Here is a 19,585-nt window from a genome sequence, read left to right as displayed (position 1 = left end):
GAAACATGCATGAGAGCACCAGCTGTTCCGGATGACTGTGTGATCACGATCTCCGTAGCCGATATGAGTAAGACCTTTAAACAGGTCAACATTCACAAGGCCGCATGGCCAGACGGATTACCAGGTGTACTCCGAGCATGTGCTGACCAACTGGCAAGTTTCTTCAATCACATTTTCAACCTCTCTTTTTAGCTGAAAAACACTAGATGGTTTTATTTTGTTTTTGGCAGTAAAACGAGGCTACTAAGGCGAGAGAAAAAAGCGAGAGACAAAACCCTAATGTATCGCCCCGTTGGAAAATATAAATGGACTGTTTGAAAATGTGAAGGAAAAAATGTGAATAAAAAAATAAAAAATATTCTATTAAAAAAACAAAAAAAAACATGTATCACCTCTTATCTCTGACGGACCCCAGTTTGGGAATAACTGCCTTAATTCAGGATTCAGGGATCAGCTGTAGCTGGTTCTGGTTTAAGATGGATGCCAATCGGGGTGAAAGGAGCACCACACACTTTCCCTCTTTTTCAATACTGTGGAGAAAAGGGCTATGCCAGGTGTCCTCTCTGCCTAAAAGAGATCAATTATGCCAACAAAGCGCCTCATGCTCTGCTGCTGGCACGTTGTAGAACAGATGTCCACAGACGGAAACGGTACAATGTAATAAACTGCAGTGTAGCAGAAAGATATTGCTTTTGTTGTGTTGAACTTGACATAATGTAACAGTTGTGTGTGAGTGAGTGGGATCATTTTTTATTTTTTATTGTTGCACAGTGAATGTTATGTAGCCTTGTGCACTTAATCAATGTATATAGTGGCCACTATAATAGAGTGAAAATAGAAAGCCTGTTTGTTTCATTATATTTCTACTTTAAGATGTTTTTTTTCCCCCAAGTGCAATATTTAGAATGCTGTCATGGTCACAGGCGTTCTGTCATAAAGGCTGTCATGGTAACAAGCACTCTATTATAAAGGCTGTCATGGTAACAAGAGTTCTATTATAAAGGCTGTCATGGTCACAGGCGTTCTGTCATAAAGGCTGTCATGGTAACAAGCACTCTATTATAAAAGCTGTCTTGGTAACAAGCATTCTATTATAAAGGCTGTCATTGGAACAAGAGTTCTATTATAAAGGCTGTCATGGTAACAAGTGTTCTATTATAACGGCTGTCATGGTAACAAGCGTTCTATTATAACGGCTGTCATGGTAACAAGTGTTCTGTTATAAAGGCTGTCATGGTGACAAGCGGTCTATTATAACTGCTGCCATGGTAACAAGCGTTCTATTAAAAATGCTGTCATGGTAACAAGCGTTCTATTACAAAGGCTGTCATGGTAACAAACGTTCTATTTTAAAGGCTGTCGTGGTAACAAGCATTCTATTATAAAAGCTGTCGTGGTAACAAGCATTCTTTTATAAAGGCTATCATGGTAACAAGAGTTCTATTATAAGGGCTGTCATGGTAACAAGCGTTCTATTATAAAGGCTGTCATGGTAACAAGCGTTCTGTTATAAAGGCTGTCATGGTAACAAGCGTTCTGTTATAAAGGCTGTCATGGTAACAAGCGTTCTATTATAAAGGCTGTCATGGTAACATGTGTTCTATTATAAAGTCTGTCATGGTAACAAGCATTCTATTATAAAGGCTGTCATGGTAACAAGCGTTCTATTACAAAGGCTGTCATGGTAACATGTGTTCTATTATAAAGTCTGTCATGGTAACAAGCGTTCTATTACAAAGGCTGCCATTGTAACTAACCTTCTATAATAAAGGCTGTCATGGTAACTATGATATTAGCATATTGTTTTTGTAGTAAAGTCTAGGCATCAAATAACATTGGCTTTCTTACCTTAAAATGTTTAGCTATGAATTCCATTCACATTTAACCACTTTTTATTTCACACACAGAGACTGATCATGTAGATCATGTAGATTCTGTTGTTTAATTAGTACAGGTTAGTTTATAGAGAGTTAACACCTGCATGTCAAGAAGGGATCCAGCCTAAAAGTCACTAGAAATATGCATTTTAAAGCTTGTTTAATATATATATACAGTATATACATGTACCCCATAGCAGGGATTTTTTGTGTGTGTTTTGTGTGTGTTTTTGGGCCCTCGCCAGTTTGCATCCCTCAGTCTTCACATAAACTCTGTCATTGTCCCTTTCGTTTCAGACCTTCATGCTCTTCCTGTTCTTGAGATTTCCTCAGCCAGCCTTGGGATTTCCTCAGCCAGCCTTGAGATTTCCTCAGCCAGCCTTGGGATTTCCTCAGCCAGCCTTGAGATTTCCTCAGCCAGCCTTGGGATTTCCTCAGCCAGCCTTGAGATTTCCTCAGCCAGCCTTGGGATTTCCTCAGCCAGCCTTGGGATTTCCTCAGCCAGCCTTGGGATTTCCTCAGCCAGCCTTGGGATTTCCTCAGCCAGCCTTGTTTCCTCAGCCAACCTTGGGGTTTCCTCAGCCAGCCTTGTTTCCTCAGCCAGCCTTGTTTCCTCAGCCAGCCTTGGGATTTCCTCAGCCAGCCTTGGGATTTCCTCAGCCAGCCTTGGGATTTCCTCAGCCAGCCTTGTTTCCTCAGCCAGCGTTGTTTCCTCAGCCAGCCTTGTTTGCTCAGCCAGCCATGTTTGCTCAGCTATGTCAAGGAACGTGTTTGTGTGATTGAAAAGATGGACCACTAGAACAGGTAGGACCACTCCTCCATTGCTCTGCCCACACTGCTTTCCATGTTACTTGTTATGAGCTGGATGCAATAGTTCGTTTTTTTAACACAGGAAGGAGGCTGTTTTTGGTACTTATTCTTCACCTCTGTTTTCTTTTCAGTCAGTTCTCCTGTTCTGCCCTGAGAGTCAGGTGGCCACCCAACGCATCCATAACGATCTGAACATTTTGACTTCCTGTTCCCACCTATTTCACCCTGATATTCACCCCCTGCTTGCCTCTTTGTTGGTGCCGAGGTCAGCCTCGAGGAGATCACGAATCTGTTTTCCATCTGTACACGGAGTGAATCGACATCCTTTCCACTTCTGTCTTGGAAAGAGCAGGGATCTCTCTATGATCTCTTTGAGCAACTTTTTTGTCAGCTTTCCTCTTCCTGGTCTCTTTGCTCAGTAGATCATCAGTTATTTCTTTTCCATTTCAAATGTGAGGTTAGAGGTTAATTTGTGTCAAGGAATTGTGAACACCTCACTGGATGGGGAACAGTGACCTGCTCTCAATGTTGAACAAAACTCTGGCAAAATTGTTTGAGAGGGTTTGGGGACAGCCTTTGGTCCTACGGATAGAAAAATCACAAAACAAATACAAAATAAATCATGAGCAAATGGTTTAGACACAACATAAATAGTTCAGTTTATTGATTTATTGATTTGAGTGCATGAACAAGGTAAGGATTCAATATGTAGAATTAATACCTGGATTGAAATATATATATTCATATATATAGGGTGGCGGTTCTGTCACGCCTTGGTCATTGTATTTTGTGTTTTTGTTATATGTTTGGGTAGGCCAGGGTGTGACATGGGTTTATATGTTGTTTTTCGTATTGGGGTTTATAGTATTTGGGATCGCGGCTGATTAGGGGTGTTGTATAGGCTTGGCTGCCTGAGGCGATTCTCAATTGGAGTCAGGTGCTTATCGTTGTCTCTGATTGGGAACCGTATTTAGGTAGCCTGAGTTCGCTTTGTATTTTGTGGGTGTTTGTTCCATCTCTGTGTAGTAGTCACCAGATAGGCTGTAATTAGTTTCACGTTTCGTTTGTTGTTTTTGTATTTCTGTTATTTCATGTACCGTTTTCATTCATTAAAGTCATGAGTAACCTACACGCTGCATTTCGGTCCGACTCTCTTCTTACAACAGACGAACGTCGTTACACTAACTCAACTCAACTCAATATATATATACTGAGATATATATGTATATATATAATCTAACTCAATATATATATATATATACTGAGATATATATGTATATATATAATATAACTCAACTCAATATATATATACTGAGATATATATGTATATATATAATATAACTCAACTCAATATATATATACTGAGATATATATGTATATATATATAATCTAACTCAACTCAATATATATATATATATATATACTGTGATATATATGTATATATATAATCTAACTCAACTCAATATATATATCAATATATATATATATATATATATATATATATATATATATATATATATATATATATATATATACTGTGATATATATGTATATATATAATCTAACTGACCTCAATATATATATACTGTGATATATATGTATATATATATAATCTAACTCAACTCAATATGTATATACTGAGATATATATATATGTATATATATAATCTAACTCAACTCAATATATATATATATATATACTGTGATATATATGTATATATATAATCTAACTCAACTCAATATATATATATATACTGAGATAAATATGTATATATATAATCTAACTCAACTCAATATATATATATATATACTGATATATATATGTATATATATAATCTAACTCAACTCAATATATATATACTGTGATATATATGTATATATATAATCTAACTCAACTCAATATATATATATACTGAGATATATATGTATATATATAATCTAACTCAACTCAATATATATACTGAGATATATATGTATATATATAATCTAACTCAACTAAATATATATAGATTATATATATTATATATATATATATATATATATATATATATATATATATATATATATGTATATATATATACTGAGATATATATGTATATATATAATCTAACTCAATATATATATACTGAGATATATATGTATATATATAATCTAACTCAACTCAATATATATATATATATACTGTGATATATATGTATATATATATAATCTAACTCAATATATATATATACTGAGATATATATGTATATATATAATCTAACTCAACTCAATCTATATATATATATATACTGAGATATATATGTATATATATAATCTAACTCAACACAATATATATATATACTGTGATATATATGTATATATATAATCTAACTCAACTCAATATATATATACTGTGATATATATGTATATATATAATCTAACTCAACTCAATATATATATATATATATATATATATATATATATATATATACTATGATATATATGTATATATATAATCTAACTCAACTCAATATACTGTGATATATATATATATATATAATCTAACTCAACTCAATATATGTATATATATAATAACTCAATATATATATATATATATACTGCGATATATATGTATATATATAATCTAACTCAACTCAATATATATATATATACTGCAATATATATATATATATATATAATCTAACTCAACTCAATATATATATATATACTGTGATATATATATATGTATATATATAATCTAACTCAACTCAATATATATATATTCTGTGATATATATGTATGTATATAATCTAACTCAACTCAATATATATATATATATACTGCGATATATATATATATATATAATCTAACTCAACTCAATATATATATATATACTGAGATATATATGTATATATATATAATCTAACTCAACTCAATATATATATATATATATACTGTGATATATATGTATATATATAATCTAACTCAACAATATATATATATTCAATATATATATATATAACTCAACTGATATATATATATGATATATATGTATATATAATCTAACTCAACTCAATATATATATATTCTGTGATATATATGTATGTATATAATCTAACTCAACTCAATATATATATATTCTGTGATATATATGTATGTATATAATCTAACTCAACTCAATATATATATATTCTGTGATATATATGTATGTATATAATCTAACTCAACTCAATATATATATATTCTGTGATATATATGTATGTATATAATCTAACTCAACTCAATATATATATATTCTGTGATATATATGTATGTATATAATCTAACTCAACTCAATATATATATATTCTGTGATATATATGTATGTATATAATCTAACTCAACTCAATATATATATATTCTGTGATATATATGTATATATATAATCTAACTCAACTCAATATATATATATTCTGTGATATATATGTATGTATATAATCTAACTCAACTCAATATATATATATATATATACTGTGATATATATGTATGTATATAATCTAACTCAACTCAATATATATATATGTACAGGGCATTCGGAAAGTATTCAGACCCCTTGATTTTTCCATATTTGTCTCATTTCAGGAAACTAGGCGTATGTTGCGAGAGCCGTTTGAACGTAAAACTTGCATTTTTTGGGGCAGAAATGCATTCTGGAACATGTGAACTTTCATATGCCCTAAGAACACACTTGTATGCCATCTGTAAATATGTATACAATTGTTAAATTACGAGCCCAGTTGGTTTAGACATGGACAAAGGGGCAACCTTCCCACTAGCCATGATTGGCTTAGATAATGAGTGGGCTGAACATGCAGAGAGATGAGTTCGGATTGGTCTGCCATGTAGAAGGCTTCTGTCTATAACATGAGCTGGTCAGTATGTGTAGGTAATCCTTTCTAACACGGCTTTTAATAAAGACATCACGTAGTAGAGCTGCATAAGTGTTGCTCTACACTTTTTAGCGGATCATGTTTTGAAATCAGTGGAATTAGAGTACGATAGCTAAGGAGATGGATACAATTCTGGTGTTTGACTGCAAATATGCAGACAGTCGAAAAGAGAATACACAGAGGGCTGAAAGGCTTTTCCAACAGTCTTGAAGGAGTTCCCACATATGCTGAGCACTAGGTGGATGCTTTTCCTTCACTCTGAGGTCCAACTCATCCCAAACCATCTCAATTGGTTTGGGAAGTAGTTACTTGGAATGCATTTTCAATTAAGGAGAAAATCTTCGGAAAGGCTGTTTTTTGTACAATGTTCAGAACAACTTCCTCACAGTGGCCATGTCCAAATACCAGTGGTGACCCGTCATTCATGGCAGGTGGGGCAACTCAATTAACTCAACTCAATTAACTCAACTCAATTAACTCAACTCAATTAACTCAACTCAATTAACTCAACTCAACCTAACTCAACTCAATTAACTCAACTCAATTAACTCAGCTCAATTAACTCAACTCAATTAACTCAACTCAATTAACTCAACTCAATTAACTCAGCTCAATTAACTCAACTCAATTAACTCAACTCAATTAACTCAACTCAATTAACTCAACTCAATTAACTCAGCTCAATTAACTCAGCTCAATTAACTCAACTCAATTAACTCAACTCAATTAACTCAACTCAACCTAACTCAACTCAATTAACTCAACTCAATTAACTCAACTCAATTAACTCAGCTCAATTAACTCAACTCAATTAACTCAACTCAATTAACTCAACTCAATTAACTCAACTCAATCTAACTCAACTCAATTAACTCAACTCAATTAACTCAACTCAATTAACTCAACTCAATTAACTCAGCTCAATTAACTCAACTCAATCTAACTCAACTCAATTAACTCAGCTCAATTAACTCAACTCAATCTAAATCAACTCAATTAACTCAACTCAATTAACTCAATTAACTCAACTCAATTAACTCAACTCAACCTAACTCAACTCAACCTAACTCAACTCAACCTAACTCAGCTCAATTAACTCAGCTCAATTAACTCAACTCAACCTAACTCAGCTAAATTAACTCAGCTCAATTAACTCAACTCAATCTAACTCTGCCTAACTCAGCTCAATTAACTCAGCTCAATCTAACTCAACTCAATTAACTCAACTCAATCTAACTCAACTCAATCTAACTCAACTCAATCTAACTCAACTCAATTAACTCAAACCAATTAACTCAAACCAATTAACTCAACTCAAGCCTTGCAATGCAACCACTAGCCTGCTATTCAGTGGGTGTGTAATCCAAGTCTGGGTTAAATTAAGGGTCTCTTCTCCAAGTTTAAAAGGATAAACATTCAACATTGGCCTTAGTGTCAATCCAGCATGACCTCTAAACAGCTGGGAACTGGGAACTGGGAAAACTCAGACTTCAGTGAGTTCAAGACAACTGGATACTCTGGAAAACAAAATGAGCTCCGACTGGGAAATCCAACTCCTTCTAGAGGTCCGACCTGAAGATCACTGACGTCATGATTCAACCCTGTTTTTTTTCCAGAGATGCCAGGTGTCTTATTAATCACTTAATGTTTACATATCTTGCATGACTCATCTCATATGTATATACTGTTTTTATATACTCTTTTATTGTATCTCAGTCCGTTCCGCTCTGACATCACTTATCCATATGTATATCGTCTTAATGAATTACTGCACTGTCGGAGCTAGAAGGACAAACATTTCTCTACACCCGCAATAACATCTGCTAAACACGTGCATGTGACCAACAAAATTGGATTTGATTTGAATCGATTTGTTTTGAAAGCACCATGAATCCAGAGAAGGCCAGACTTTGATGAACAAAGTTTGATGACAAAATTTGCACACGAAGGATCGCCGCTCCACCTTCCTGTACAAGTGAGGACAACAAACGTGTCTTATATGCTGCTGCATAAATGATGTAATATCCCAGGGAGATATTTACACTGTAGCTAAGAAAGTAATACTAAGTGTATGTTGTGTAGTAAGCTGTTAGTAGCCCATGTGCCTCACCCTAATAATTTGGGCCCTTTCCCCCATGTGCACCTTGGTGGTACACATGTAGCCTGTAGCCTGTTTTAGAGAAATGTAATCATCAAATATTGTAAGAGCTTTTGTCCGCTTATATGCCCCCTTTATTTATCCTATGGTTCTGACTTGGTGTACAGTGCATGACCTACGTCCGTCCGAGCTGGATCATTAATGATGGATTGCCTCTTATCTGCTAGTTGCCCCCGTATGTCATGGTTTGCACATCTCAATTGTCAGTAGAGACCACATTTGTTAAAGCAAGTTGTTTTTACAGGCAGTAAATGAGGCTGAATGAACTATTTCACTGCAAGACAAGGCTCCCCTGATAGCCAGGTGTAGCACTGGTAAGTTGTTGGGACTGCTGTTGGTACAGCTTTATGTAGGGCCTAACAGTTTGTGGGCACCGTGTGTCACCGTTACAATGCATTTCATGTATTCTTTAGTGTTGTGTAGTGGATTTTCTGCCATGCATCCCATATACTTTTAGTGGCGTTTTCCCCTACCAAGATTTACATGATAAAATCGATACTACCTAACACTTATAACTGCATCCTAAATAGAAGGCTGTTTGGGTATGCGAAAAAGGAAAAGAGAATCGGGTGTTACATTTCACAAATCTGGTGTACTTTAAATGCCTGGATGTCATACTCATTCTGGTGTATTTTAAATGCCTGGACGTCATACTCATTCTGGTGTATTTTAAATGCCTGGACGTCATACTCATTCTGGTGTACTTTAAATGCCTGGACGTCATACTCATTCTGGTTTATTTTAAATGCCTGGATGTCATACTCATTATGGTGTACTTTAAATGCCTGGACGTCATACTCATTCTGGTGTACTTTAAATGCCTGGATGTCATACTCATTCTGGTGTACTTTAAATGCCTGGATGTCATACTCATTCTGGTGTACTTTAAATGCCTGGATGTCATACTCATTCTGGTGTACTTTAAATGCCTGGATGTCATACTCATTCTGGTGTACTTTAAATGCCTGGACGTCATACTCATTCTGGTGTATTTTAAATGCCTGGATGTCATACTCATTCTGGTGTACTTTAAATGCCTGGACGTCATACTCATTCTGGTGTGCTTTAAATGCCTGGATGTCATACTCATTCTGGTGTACTTTAAATGCCTGGATGTCATACTCATTCTGGTGTACTTTAAATGCCTGGATGTCATACTCATTCTGGTGTACTTTAAATGCCTGGATGTCATACTCATTATGGTGTACTTTAAATGCCTGGACGTCATACTCATTCTGGTGTACTTTAAATGCCTGGATGTCATACTCATTCTGGTGTACTTTAAATGCCTGGATGTCATACTCATTCTGGTGTACTTTAAATGCCTGGATGTCATACTCATTCTGGTGTACTTTAAATGCCTGGATGTCATACTCATTCTGGTGTACTTTAAATGCCTGGATGTCATACTCATTATGGCTTTGAAAACAGCTGATCAATTAGATATGGGGATGTGACACCGAAATTAACGAATAGCGGGAACACAACGTATATAAACATTACGCATTCGTAGCATTCGGAAATAGCGGAGATGTGGACCTCGGGTCACTTGACTCAAATATTTTTCACATCGCATATTTTGCGCATTGAGATGACTTGGCACTTGACTTTGATTTGAGCTGTATGACTCATGACTTAACTTGGGCTTGAGAGACTGGATTTGTCATCTTTGCACACGACAGTATGTACAGTAAGACTCTCTGCCTTTTATATCGACGTGCCACAGGTTCTGTGCTTTCTGTTCTATGTCTTGACCAATCAGATTCACGGAGTTCTGTGCTTTCTGTTCTATGTCTTGACCAATCAGATTCACGGAAAATACAGGTTGCGTAGTCCGGGCACAAAGCGCGTCATCTAGCAGAGTGCACGCAGATCCTCTGTCCTCTGTATTCATCTAGCAGAGTGCACGCAGATCCTCTGTCCTCTGTATTCATCTAGCAGAGTGCACACAGATCCTCTGTCCTCTGTATTCATCTAGCAGAGTGCACGCAGATCCTCTGTCCTCTGTATTCATCTAGCAGAGTGCACACAGATCCTCTGTCCTCTGTATTCATCTAGCAGAGTGCACACAGATCCTCTGTCCTCTGTATTCATCTAGCAGAGTGCAGATCCTCTGTCCTCTGTATTCATCTAGCAGAGTGCACACAGATCCTCTGTCCTCTGTATTCATCTAGCAGAGTGCACACAGATCCTCTGTCCTCTGTATTCATCTAGCAGAGTGCACACAGATCCTCTGTCCTCTGTATTCATCTAGCAGAGTGCACACAGATCCTCTGTCCTCTGTATTCATCTAGCAGAGTGCACACAGATCCTCTGTCCTCTGTATTCATCTAGCAGAGTGCACACAGATCCTCTGTCCACTGTATTCATCTAGCAGAGTGCACACAGATTGCCATCAGAGTTTGTAAACTAAAGAGTAAACCATCTTTTGATTTCTGAATGTGTCGGCTCCGGGGACACAGGATGTGGATATGATGTCATATTAACCCTCCTGCTGTGTCCCGATCCAATTGGACCGATTTTCTGGTTTAAACTCTCTGAGAATGTAGTTCATTCAACCAGATTGTCATAAGGTTCCAAAACATTGTCCACATAGGGCATCTGACACAGAAAATGTAAGTTTTGTACACCTGTGGTGTTCACGCACACACACACGCACGCACCTTTATTTAACCAGGTAGGCTAGTTGAGAACAAGTTCTAATTTGCAACTGCGACCTGGCCAAGATAAAGCATAGCAGTGTGAACAGACAACACAGAGTTACACATGGAGTAAACAATTAACAAGTCAATAACACAGTAGAAAAAAAGGAGAGTCTATATACAATGTGTGCAAAAGGTGTGAGGAGGTAGGCGAATAATTACAATATTGCAGATTAACAATGGAGTGATAAATGATCATGTACAGGTAGAGATATTGGTGTGCAAAAGAGCAGAAAAGTAAATAAATAAAAACTGTGGGGATGAGGTAGGTGAAAATGGGTGGGCTATTTACCAATAGATTATGTACAGCTGCAGCGTTCGGTTAGCTGCTCAGATAGCTGATGTTTGAAGTTGGTGAGGGAGATAAAAGTCTCCAACTTCAGCGATTTTTGCAATTCGTTCCAGTCACAGGCAGCAGAGTACTGGAGCGAAAGGCGGCCGAATGAGGTGTTGGCTTTAGGGATGATCAGTGAGATACACCTGCTGGAGCGCGTGCAACGGATGGGTGTTGCCATCGTGACAAGTGAAATGAGATAAGGCGGAGCTTTACCTAGCATGGCCTTGTAGATGACCTGGAGCCAGTGGGTCTGGCGACGAATATATAGTGAGGGCCAGCCGACTATAATATAATATAATAATAATAATATATAATAATAATATATGCCATTTAGCAGACGCTTTTATCCAAAGTGACTTACAGTCATGTGTGCATACATTCTACGTATGGGTGGTCCCGGGGATCGAACCCACTACCCTGGCGTTACAAGCGCCATGCTCTACCAAGTCGCAGTGGTGGGTAGCATAAAGTGCTTTAGTGACAAAACGGATGGCACTGTGATAAACTGCATCCAGTTTGCTGAGTAGAGTGTTAGAAGCGATTTTGTAGATGACATCGCCGAAGTCGAGGATCGGTAGGATAGTCAGTTTTACTAGGGTAAGCTTGGCAGCGTGAGTAAAGGAGGCTTTGTTGCGGAATAAAAAGCCGACTCTTGATTTGATTTTCGATTGGAGATGTTTGATATGGGTCTGGAAGGAGAGTTTGCAGTCGAGCCAGACACCTAGGTACTTATAGGTGTCCACATATTCAAGGTCAGAACCATCCAGTGTGGTGATGCTAGTCGGGCATGCGGGTGCAGGCAGCGATCAGTTGAAAAGCATGCATTTGGATTTACTAGCGTTTAAGAGCAGTTGGAGGCCACGGAAGGAGTGTTGTATGGCATTGAAGCTCGTTTGGAGCTTAGATAGCACAGTGTCCAATGACGGGCCGAAAGTATATAGAATGGTGTCATCTGCGTAGAGGTGGATCAGGGAATCGCCTGCAGCAAGACCAACATCATTGATATATACAAAGAAAAGAGTAGGCCCGAAAATTGAACCCTGTGGCACCCCCATAGAGACTGCCAGAGGACCGGACAGCATGCCCTCCGATTTGACACACTGAACTCTGTCTGCAAAGTAATTGGTGAACCAGGCAAGGCAGTCATCCGAAAAACCGAGGCTACTGAGTCTGCCGATAAGAATCTGGTGATTGACAGAGTCGAAAGCCTTGGCAAGGTCGATGAAGACGGCTGCACAGTACTGTCTTTTATCGATGGCGGTTATGATGTCGTTTAGTACCTTGAGTGTGGCTGAGGTGCACCCGTGACCGGCTCGGAAACCAGATTGCATAGCGGAGTAGGTACGGTGGGATTCGAGATGGTCAGTGACCTGTTTGTTGACTTGGCTTTCGAAGACCTTAGATAGGCAGGGCAGAATGGATATAGGTCTGTAACAGTTTGGGTCCAGGGTGTCTCCCCCTTTGAAGAGGGGGATGACTGCAGCAGCTTTCCAACCCTTGGGGATCTCAGACGATATGAAAGAGAGGTTGAACAGGCTGGTAATAGGGGTTGCGACAATGGTGGCGGATAGTTTCAGAAATAGAGGGTCCAGATTGTCAAGCCCAGCTGATTTATACGGGTCCAGGTTTTGCAGCTCTTTCAGAACATCTGTTTTCTGGATTTGGGTAAAGGAGAACCTGGAGAGGCTTGGGCGAGGAGCTGCGGGAGGGACGGAGCTGTTGGCCGAGGTAGGAGTGGCCAGGCGGAAGGCATGGCCAGCCGTTGAGAAATGCTTGTTGAAGTTTTCGATAATCATGGATTTGTCAGTGGTGACCATGTTCCCTAGCCTCAGTGCAGTGGGCAGCTGGGAGGAGGTGCTCTTGTTCTCCATGGACTTCACAGTGTCCCAGAACTTTTTGGAGTTGGAGCTACAGGATGCAAACTTCTGCCTGAAGAAGCTGGCCTTAGCTTTCCTGACTGACTGCGTGTATTGGTTCCTGACTTCCCTGAACAGTTGCATATCGCGGGGACTGTTCGATGCTATTGCAGTCCGCCACAGGATGTTTTTGTGCTGGTTGAGGGCAGTCAGGTCTGGAGTGAACCAAGGGCTGTATCTGTTCTTAGTTCTGCATTTTTTGAACGGAGCATGCTTATCTAAAATGGTGAGGAAGTTACTCTTAAAGAATGACCAGGCATCCTCAACTGACGGGATGAGGTCAATGTCCTTCCAGGATACCCGGGCCAGGTCGATTAGAAAGGCCTGCTCACAGAAGTGTTTTAGGGAGCGTTTGACAGTGATGAGGGGTGGTCGTTTGACTGCGGCACCATAGCGGATACAGGCAATGAGGCAGTGGTCGCTGAGATCCTGGTTGAAGACAGCGGAGGTGTATTTGGAGGGCCAGTTGGTCAGGATGACGTCTATGAGGATGCCCTTGCTTACAGAGTTAGGGTTGTACCTGGTGGGTTCCTTGATGATTTGTGTGAGATTGAGGGCATCTAGCTTAGATTGTAGGACTGCCGGGGTGTAAAGCATATCCCAGTTTAGGTCACCTAACAGAACAAACTCTGAAGCTAGATGGGGGGCAATCAATTCACAAATGGTGTCCAGGGCACAGCTGGGAGCTGAGGGGGGTCGGTAGCAGGCGGCAACAGTGAGAGACTTATTTCTGGAGAGAGCAATTTTCAGAATTAGTAGTTCGAACTGTTTGGGTATGGACCTGGAAAGTATGACATTACTTTGCAGGCTATCTCTGCAGTAGACTGCAACTCCTTCCCCTTTGGCAGTTCTATCTTGACGGAAGATGTTATAGTTGGGTATGGAAATCTCTGAATTTTTGGTGGCCTTCCTGAGCCAGGATTCAGACACGGCAAGGACATCAGGGTTAGCAGAGTGTGCAAAAGCAGTGAGTAAAACAAACTTAGGGAGGAGGTTTCTGATGTTGACATGCATGAAACCAAGGCTTTTTCGATCACAGAAGTCAACAAATGAGGGTGCCTGGGGACATGCAGGGCCTGGGTTTACCTCCACATCACCCGCGGAACAGAGAAGGAGTAGTATGAGGGTGCGGCTAAAGGCTATCAAAACTGGTCGCCTAGAGCGTTGGGGACAGAGAATAAGAGGAGCAGGTTTCTGGGCATGGTAGAATATATTCAGGGCATAATGCGCAGACAGGGGTATGGTGGGGTGCGGGTACGGCGGAGGTAAGCCCAGGCACTGGGTGATGATGAGAGAGGTTTTATCTCTGGACATGCTGGTTGTAATGGGTGAGATCACTGCATATGTGGGAGGTGGGACAAAGGAGGTATCAGGGGTATGAGGAGTGGGACTAGGGGCTCCATTGTGAACTAAAACAATGATAACTAACCCGAGCAACAGTATACAAGGCATATTGACATTTGAGAGAGACATACAGCGAGGCATACAGTAATCACAGGTGTTGAATTGGGAAAGATAGCTAAAACAGTGGGTGAGATAACAGCTAATCAGTTAGCATAACAACAGCAGGTAAAATGGCATTGACTAGGCAACGGGGCCGACAGATAAATCAAACAAGCAGAATGGAGTACCGTGATTAATGGACAGTCCAGCGTGCATCAGCTATGTAGCCAAGTGATCAGAGTCCAGGGGCAGCGGTGGATGGGGCAGGGGGGCTGGACTGGCGAGTGTTATCCAGGTAAAAAAAAACTAACAATGACTAAATAGCTTGTAGCTAGTTAGCTGGTTCGCTTCTGGAGGTTCTTGAGTGTGTTCTAAAAATTAAAAATAATAGCGATTCCGTATCACATTGGGTGAGGCAGTTTTCCGGAAGGTATAAACACATTTTAAAAATCGGGAAGAGATACATATGGGCCACTGCGATGCAGACGGTTAGCAGGCCTGTGCTAACAAGCTAACAGATTAGCAGGCCGGGGTAAACAAGGTAGTAGTTAGCGGACCTGGGCTAAATAAGCTAGCAGTTAGCATGCCGAATTAGCAAGCAAGGAGATAGCGAGGGCTAGAGAGTTAGCCTTTGGAGGACGTCGCTATGGGGTGAGTCTGTTTATTCCTCTTCATGCAGTGACATCGATAGACCGGTCGTGGATCCGGGTATAGAAGCCCAGGAGTATGCTAGGAACACAGGAGCTCTGGCCGGGCTAGCTCTGGCCGGGCTAGCTTCAAGCTACGTGGGTGGAAACGCTAGCCAGGAGTAATCAACCAGGGTTGCGGTTTGGCTCAATAGCTAGTTGTGAAGATCCAGCTGAAAAAAATGTTCCGTTTGCGGAGGGAATCCGGGGATAAAAAATAAATAGGTCCGTTATGCTCTGGTTAGCGTCGCGTTGTTCGAACTGGCGAGAGCTTTCCGAGCTAAAGGTTAGCTGATGACCGGTTAGCTGAAGACCGCTAGCATAGCTGGTGGTTAGCTGGCTAGCTTCAGTTGAGGGGTTCCGAAGTAAATATAAATACTTTAGGAAAAGTAGCTACATTGGGTGAGGCGGATTGCATGAGAGTATTTGGAAGCTTAGTTTTTGCAAAATGTTTTTAAAGATATGCGAAGAAAAATATCTAAAATTAAAAAGAGACGATATTTACAGATATTTAGAGAGAGACGATACGACAGGACGACTTACTGCTACGCCATCCTCCCCTTCTTGGCTTCCATTGCAACCCCCGCAGGAACCTTCCCCAATAGAATCTTTCCCCCACGGGAACCACACCTGTTGGAATTCTCACAAACAATTGCAACATTGTTACAATAATATATAGAACTTTTCTCTCAGCTCTGGTATATAAAGCTTATTTGAGGCCTTGTTCACAATTCATTCTGTGGCAGCACAATGACCAAACGATATACTGTATGTGAGGCTCTTGATCATATCTTTGATCATGACACTGGTGAGGAGGAGAGAGAGTCCTTAAACGTTGACATGAAGTAGTCTGTGATAAATAGCACAATATGTTGGTTTATTATGTTACTGCCCAGTGGTTCAGAATATGCGATGCACCCCACTGTCCCCATCTTTCTGTGTCACAGCTTTTGGATTTAAACATTTGAAATGTTTTGGTGTGTGTACTACGATAATTGATTTAATTTATATTTGTTACAGCACGTTGGTTTCAATAATAGATATGTTGAAATTGAACCAAACGATCTGTTCTGTCTCCAGTCCTTTTTAAATAGGGTAGATGGTCTGCTATAGTATAGATTGAATGTAATAGTCTGTTTATAACTAGCCTGAGTAGGTCTATAACCAGCCTGAGGAGGTCTATAAGTATTCTGAGTAGGTATTATAACCAGCCTGAGTAGGTCTATAACCAGCCTGAGGAGGTCTATAACCAGCCTGTGTAGGTCTATAACCAGCCTGAGGAGGTCTATAACCAGCCTGAGGAGGTCTATAACCAGCCTGAGTAGGTCTATAACCAGCCTGAGTAGGTCTATAACCAGCCTGAGGAGGTCTATAACCAGCCTGAGTAGGTCTATAACCAGCCTGAGGAGGTCTATAACCAGCCTGAGTAGGTCTATAACCAGCCTGAGTAGGTCTATAACCAGCCTGAGGAGGTCTATAACCAGCCTGAGGAGGTCTATATTCCTATTGTATCCACAGTTTAGAGAAAGTAATCCAATTGGAAATGATCTATTATCATACTGGTTAACGTGATGCGTGTCTGTTAAATTTAGAAAGAATCCACACTACTCAGCCAGTCAGGACCCGCTACTGGCGTTCGGCAGAGGTATACTGATGTATAAATAGTATAGAGTTTCAGTATTTAGTATGCTAACAGGAGAAGGTTAGTCTGATATAAAATGTCCTCAGATTGTATCCTCATGAATCCTGTACAGTGAACTCCACCCAATGCTCGGTGAACCTTGTTAACTGAGTCACCCCAAAGAGCCGAGCAGAGTAGAAGGCCTTCAGGGTCTGCATCTCATGTTCAGTGAACCCATGCCCCTCCTCTGTTTACTAGGAAACCCTGTAGAGCTTAGGGCCTTCAGGCCTCCTCTGGCCTCTTCAAGGTTACTAAATACAGTATCCTATGACACCACACAAGATCACACCAGATAGACTTCAGTATTCAATGTGTTTCTAAGGTCCCCAGGACGTTGGAAGATGCCTTCAATACCGTCAAAACGCTGAACCCAACACACCCTCTTTGCTCCCCCTCAGGGGGGTAGCAGGGGGTAACAGGGGGAAAACGGGGGTAGCAGGGGTAACAGGGGGGACAACGGGGGTAGCAGGGGGTAACATGGGGGACAACGGGGGTAGCAGGGGGTAACAGAGGGGACAACGGGGGTAGCAGGGGGTAACAGAGGGAAACCGGAGGTAGCAGGGGGTAACAGGGGGACAACGGGAGTAGCAGGGGGTAACAGGGGGAAACGGGGGTAGCATGGGGTAACAGGGGGAAACGGGGGTAGCAGGGGGTAACAGGAGGGGAAACGGGGGTAACAGGGGGAAACGGGGGTAGCAGGGGGTAACAGGGGGAAACGGGGGGTATCAGGGGGTAACAGGGGGAAACGGGGGGTAGCAGGGGGTAACAGGGGGAAATGGGGGTAGCAAGGGGGAAACGGGGGTAGCAGGGGGTAACAGGGGGAAACGGGGGGTAGCAGGGGGTAACAGGGGGGAAACGGGGGGGTAGCAGGGGGTAACAGGGGGAAACAGGGGGTAGCAGGGGGTAACATGGGGGTAGCAGGGGGTAACAGGGGGAAACGGGGGTAGCAGGGGGTAACAGGGGGGACACGGGGGTAGCAGGGGGTAACAGGGGGGAAACAGGGGGTAGCAGGGGGTAACAGGGGGAAACGGGGGTAGCAGGGGGTAACAGGAGGGGAAACGGGGGTAGCAGGGGGTAACAGGGGGAAACGGGGGGTAGCAGGGGGTAACAGGAGGGGAAACGGGGGTAGCAGGGGGTAACAGGGGGAAACGGGGGTAGCAGGGGGTAACAGGGGGAAACAGGGGGTAGCAGGGGGTAACAGGGGGGAAACGGGGGGTAGCAGGGGGTAACAGGGGGAAACGGGAGGTAACGGGGGTAACAGGGAGAAACGGGAGGTAACGGGGTTAACCGGGGTAACGGGGGTTAACAGGGGGTAACAGGGGGAAACGGGCGTAACAGGGGGAACAGGGGGAAACGGGCGTAACAGGGGGAACAGGGGGAAACGGGGCGTAACAGGGGGTAACAGGGGGAAACGGGGCGTAACAGGGGGAACAGGGGGTAACAGGGGGTAACGTGGAGGCAACAGGGGGTAACAGGGTGGAAACACAGTACACCACAGTTGGGTCCCACTCCACTACTCTCCTGCCAAGGCCTTTAGTTTGAATACTACAGACTGATGAAATGCTCGGCTGCCCTTCACTGCTTTCGTCGGCTGTTGTCCCGAAGCTGTCTCTGTTTTCATTCACCGCCATTTAAGATGCTGGTGTGTGATTTCAGGAGAGGTGCTTGTCTGTATTCATTGGAGCTGTGGAGTGATGGTTAACAACCAACCCCTGGAGGTATACGTACACCACATGAAATACGCTCCTGCTTAAATCACATGATTTCCTTGCCTGCTGTTCTCAATTTATTGGGTCAGTTTTGGTGGAAGAAGCCCGACTCAAAACAAACTACTCAGGCCAGCGCTAAATCTTTTCTGGGTCACCTTATTGGAGTCAACAGCGACGATAACGTCTGGTTCACCTTATTGGAGTCAATATCTGGATAACGTCTGGGTCACCTTATTGGAGTCAACATCTGGATAACGTCTGGGTCACCTTATTGGAGTCAACATCTGGATAACGTCTGGGTCACCTTATTGGAGTCAACATCTGGATAACGTCTGGGTCACCTTATTGGAGTCAACATC

The 19,585-nt window shown here is 41.1% G+C and overlaps 1 long non-coding RNA gene across 2 annotated transcripts in view; it reads right to left on the bottom strand.

The window, feature by feature from the left end:
• Positions 1 to 1,944: 1,944 nt before the first annotated feature.
• The window catches only part of LOC124039083, a 22,242-nt gene continuing 4,601 nt past the window's right edge, over positions 1,945 to 19,585 (bottom strand). For both annotated transcript variants that reach the window (XR_006839503.1, XR_006839502.1), the window contains 2 exons: positions 16,380 to 16,477; positions 1,945 to 3,269 (listed from right to left, as the gene is read on the bottom strand). This is a non-coding gene — a long non-coding RNA (uncharacterized LOC124039083). The remainder of the gene's footprint in view (positions 3,270 to 16,379; positions 16,478 to 19,585) is intronic.

Source organism: Oncorhynchus gorbuscha, linkage group LG07, assembly GCF_021184085.1.
Source record: "Oncorhynchus gorbuscha isolate QuinsamMale2020 ecotype Even-year linkage group LG07, OgorEven_v1.0, whole genome shotgun sequence".
Classification (NCBI taxonomy): Eukaryota; Metazoa; Chordata; class Actinopteri; order Salmoniformes; family Salmonidae; genus Oncorhynchus; species Oncorhynchus gorbuscha.
The sequence above is the reverse complement of the archived record's forward strand: the minus strand, read 5'-3'. Positions and strand labels throughout refer to the sequence as shown.